Here is a 5000-nt window from a genome sequence, read left to right as displayed (position 1 = left end):
GCCGCGCGGACGGCCGGCGGCGGCGCCCATGCGCCGGGGCCTCGGCGGGCGCGTGCCGGCTCCCTCGGGGACGAACGGTGCCGGGCGCGCCCGCCGCGAGGCGACGGACTTGTGCGGAGTGGAGCGGAAGTCCCGCCGCGGCAGCAGCAGCCCCCCCTCCCTACCACCCCGGCGGGGCATCCGCCCAAGGCCCACCCCAAGCGTTCCAAAGTACCGAGGAGCGTTGCAAACGGGAACGGCCCGGACACGCGTCCCGGTCTCACGGGATGCGCGTCCCGGTCGCACGGGTCGCGCATCCCGGGAGGGCCGACGGAGGAAGCCGGCGCACGGCCGCCGCGCGGACGGCCGGCGGCGGCGCCCATGCGCCGGGGCCTCGGCGGGCGCGTGCCGGCTCCCTCGGGGACGAACGGTGCCGGGCGCGCCCGCCGCGAGGCGACGGACTTGTGCGGAGTGGAGCGGAAGTCCCGCCGCGGCAGCAGCCGCCCCCCCTCCCTACCACCCCGGCGGGGCATCCGCCCAAGGCCCACCCCAAGCGTTCCAAAGTACCGAGGAGCGTTGCAAACGGGAACGGCCCGGACACGCGTCCCGGTCGCACGGGATGCGCGTCCCGGTCGCACGGGTCGCGCGTCCCGGGAGGACAGACCGAGCAAGCCGAGGTGCCGCTCACGGCCGCCGCGAGGGACGTACGGCGCCGGCGCCCGCGCCCCGTGGCACGGCCTAGAGCGTGCCCCCCTGCCACCCCATCGGGGCATCGGCGCAAAGCCCACCGCGGGGTAGATAACCGAAGGCAACGAGGGACGGTGGATGCACATATCCGAGCAGTGGCGATAGGGCCGGAGGGAGCACCGACAGGGCCGTGAGATTTTAAAGTACCGAGGGAATTTGCAAACCGGGCCCGCCCCTCCCCCCGTCCATCGCACGCCGATCGGGGGTCCGGCGCCCCGCGGGGGGCTGCCGGCATGCGCTCCCGGTGCAGGCATCGACGAGCCGCCCGCGACCTCCACTCGGGTCCGAGCCCCCAAGCGCGGATGCCGAAACGCGCCGGCCGCGGCAGCCCCACCCCTGCCACCCCATCGGGGCATCGGCGCAAGGCCCACCCTGGGGTAGATAACCGAAGGCAACGAGGGACGGTGGATGCACATATCCGAGCAATAGCGATAGGGCCGGAGCGAAGACCGAGGGGGTCGGGGGGTTTTAATGTTCCGAGGGAAGTTGGAAACGGGGCCCGCCCGGACGCCCGTCCCTCGCACGCCGATCGGGGGTCCCGCACCCCGCGGGGGGCTGCCGGCATGCGCCCCTAGTACAAGCATCGACGAGTCGCCCGCGACCTCCACTCGGATCCGGCGGCGCACGCGCGGATGGCGAAACGCGGCGGCCGCGGCTGCAGCCCCCCTACCACCCCGTTGGCGCGTCGGCGCAAAGCCCACCCCGGGGAGGATAACCGAAGGCGACGAGGGACGATGCATGCACATATCCGAGCAAATACCGAGAGGGTCGGGGGGAAGACCGAGAGGCAAGGGGTGTTTAGAGTACCGAGGGAAGTTGCGAAAGGGGCCCGCCCGGACGCTCGCCGCTCGCAGGCGATCCGGCGGGGCGCACGGAGGGCGCCGCCCATCGCCGGAGCTTGCTCGGTCATCTCTGCCGCACGGACACGTAAGCGCCGCCGCGCAAGGTTCGGCCGGCGGGGCGGACGGTTCGCCGCCGCAGGCCTTTCCCGCAGCCGGAACGTGGGCCCGGCGTTGCGCGCCGGCGGGCCGCGCAATCCGCCGGGGCGCACGGCGGGCGCCGCCCGTCGCCGGGGCTTCGCTCGGTCATCTCGGCCGCACGGACACGTGCGCGCAGCCGCAGAAGGTTCGGCCGGCGGGGCGGACGGTTCGCCGACGCAGGCCTCTCCCGCGGCCGGAACGCGGGACCGGCGTTGCGCGCCGGCGGAAGGCGCGATCCGGCAGGGCGCACGGCGGGCGCCGCCCGGGCTTCGCTCGGTCATCTCGGCCGCACGGACACGTGCGCGCCGCCCATCGCCGGGGCTTCGCTCGGTCATCTCGGCCGCGCCGCCACGTGCGCGCCGCCGCGGAAGGCTTGGCCGGCCGGGCGGACGGTTCGCCGCCGCAGGCCTTTCCCGCAGCATGCGCCCCTTCGCCCGAACGACCGCGGGACTCCGGTACGGCCTAGCCGTCGGCCGCCCGGCTGCAAGCCGTCGGGGCCGCTCGATCCCCGTCGCGTGCCGGCCGCCGCTCGGGCCAGCCGGCCGGCTGCCGCACGTAACCTCTGACCTCATCAGCGGTCGATCCGCACCGCGCTGGTCTTCGGTGCGGACCCGTCGGGGCCGTGCCGCGCCGGCCGTCGCATCCGGTTCCGCAGGCGCCGCCCGGTTGCCTCCCGCCCTCGTGCGCTCGCGCCGGCCGGGCGACGCGGTGCCCGCGGGACTCGGGCATGGTTGAGCCGTCGGCCGCCCGGCGGCATGCCGCCGCCGCTCCGCGCCGCGTGCCGGCTGCGCTCCTCCCCGCGCCCGTCCGCGGGCGGGCCCGCCGCCGCTCGCGCCGGCCGGGCGACGCGGTGCCCGCGGGACTCGGGCATGGTTGAGCCGTCGGCCGCCCGGCGGCATGCCGCCGCCGCTCCGCGCCGCGTGCCGGCTGCGCTCCTCCCCGCGCCCGTCCGCGGGCGGGCCCGCCGCCGCTCGCGCCGGCCGGGCGACGCGGTGCCCGCGGGACTCGGGCACGGTTGAGCCGACGGCCGCCCGGCGGCATGCCGCCGCCGCTCCGCGCCGCGTGCCGGCTGCGCTCCTCCCCGCGCCCGTCCGTGGGCGGGCCCGCCGCCGCTCGGCCTAGCCCCCCGGCTGCCGCACGTAACCTGCGACCTCGTCGGCGCTGGATGCGCGTCGTGACAGTTTTCGGTGGGGCGCCGCGGAGGCGCCGGCGGCCCATGCGACGGGCCAGGGGGCGAACGGAGGGCTCGGTCAGCCCTAACAGGGGACCGGCGACAAAGGAGCGGTCGCGCAAAGCTTCGTAAGGGACCCAGACGACGGGCCTACCGATCCGAAGCACCGCGCACGGACGCGCAGCGGGCCCACGACGGGCCGACACGGAAGGCCCGCCGCCAAGGCCGCAAAACCGACAAAGGAACCCACGGGGACGCACCAGAGCGGGCAAAGCTTTCACCGAACGGGACGGGACCGAGCCCCCGCAACAGGCGAGGGCGACGGATCCGACCAAGTAAGGCCGATCCCGCTCCACGCACGCGCGGCCGCAGGAACTTCGTGAGGGACGGGACGACCGGCCGACCGAACCGAAGCGCCGCGCACGGCCGCCGCGAGGGCCGGCCGGAGGCATAGACCGAGCGCCGCGCCAGCGGAAGGAGCGTGCCGGCTCCGTCGGGGACCACCTGCGCACGGTCCGTCCGAGCGAGCCGACGGACCGGCGCGGAAGGCCCGGCGCCGAGCCCGCAAAACCGACAAAGGAACCCACAGGGACGCACCAGAGCGGACAAAGATTTCACCGAACAGGACGGGACCGAGCCCACGGAACATGCGAGGGCGAAGGATCGGACCAAGTAAGGCCGATCCAACTCCGCGCGCGCGCGGCCGCGAACACTTCATGAGGGACGGGAAGACCGGCCGACCGATCCGAAGCACCGCGCACGGCCGCCGCAAGGGCCGACCGAAGGAATAGACCGAGCGCCGCACCAGCGGAAGGAGCGTGCCGGCTCCGTCGTGGGCCAACTCCGCGGGGCCCATCCGAGCGAGCCGACGGGCCGGCACGGAAGGCCCGGCCGAACCCGCAAAACCGACAAAGGAACCCACAGGGACGCACCAGAGCGGACAAAGATTTCACCGAACGGGACGGGACCGAGCCCACGCAACATGCGAGGGCGAAGGATCGGACCAAGTAAGGCCGATCCAACTCCGCGCGCGCGCGGCCGCGAAAACTTCGTCAGGGACGGGACGACGGGCCGACCGATCCGAAGCGCCGTGCACGGCCGCCGCAACGGCCGGCCGGAGGCGTAGACCGAGCGCCGCGCCAGCAGAAGGAGCGTGCCGGCTCCGTCGTGGGCCCGCTGCGCGTGGCCCATCCGAGCGAGCCGACGGGCCGAATCCCTCGAGGACGAACGGTGCCGGGCACGCCCGCAGCGAGTGCCCACGGCGGGCTTGTGCGGAGTGGAGCGGAAGGCCCGCCGCGGCGGCAGCAGCCCCCCCTCCCTACCACCCCAGCGGGGCATCCGCCCAAAGCCCACCCCAAGCGTTCCAAAGTACCGAGGAGCGTTGCAAACGGGAACCGCCCGGACATGCGTCCCGGTCGCACGGGATGCGCGTCCCGGTCGCACGGGTCGCGCGTCCCGGGAGGGCCGACGGAGGAAGCCGAAGTGCCGTGCGCGGCCGCCGCGACGGCCGGACGGCGGCGGCGCCCGTGCGCCGCGGCAAAGGCGGGAGCGGCCCGGCTCCGTCCGGGGCGCCGCGAGCTTCGGTCGAACCTTTGCCGTGACTCTTCGCAATAGGCCAAGCCCATTCACACTTGGCCAAGCCTAGGCCAAGCCAAGGCCTCCAATGCTTGGCCAAGTGCCTCCAAGGTCGGCCAAGACGGTGCCCAGCGTGCCAAAGCCATGGCATGCCCATGCGCGGCCCAAGCCGCGCCCATGAGCCCCAGCCGCACGCGGCCGCGCGCGCCCGCGCCCAGGCCACGGCCGCGCTGCGCGCCTGGCGCGCGCGCCCGCGCCCAGGCCACGGCCGCGCCCAGGCCCCGGCCGCGCCGCTCCCAGGCCCCGGCCGCGCCGCGCCCGCCCAGGCCCCGGCCGCGCCGCGCCCAGGCCACGGCCGCGCGCGCCCGCGCCGACGCCCCGGCCGCGCTGCGCGCCTGCCGCGCGCGCCCGCGCCCAGGCCCCGGCCGCGCGCGCCCGCGCCCAGGCCACGCCCGCGCGTGCCCGACCGCCCCCGCGTGCGCGCCCAACGCGGCCTGCCGCGGCCGCCCACGCGCTCCCAACGCGGCCTGCCGCGGCCGCCCCCGCGC

The sequence above is a fragment of the Phoenix dactylifera genome, chromosome 10 (genome assembly GCF_051530095.1).
Source record: "Phoenix dactylifera cultivar Ajwa chromosome 10, Ajwa_hap1_PhDact_Kaust_v1.1, whole genome shotgun sequence".
NCBI lineage: Eukaryota > Viridiplantae > Streptophyta > Magnoliopsida > Arecales > Arecaceae > Phoenix > Phoenix dactylifera.
The sequence above is the reverse complement of the archived record's forward strand: the minus strand, read 5'-3'. Positions refer to the sequence as shown.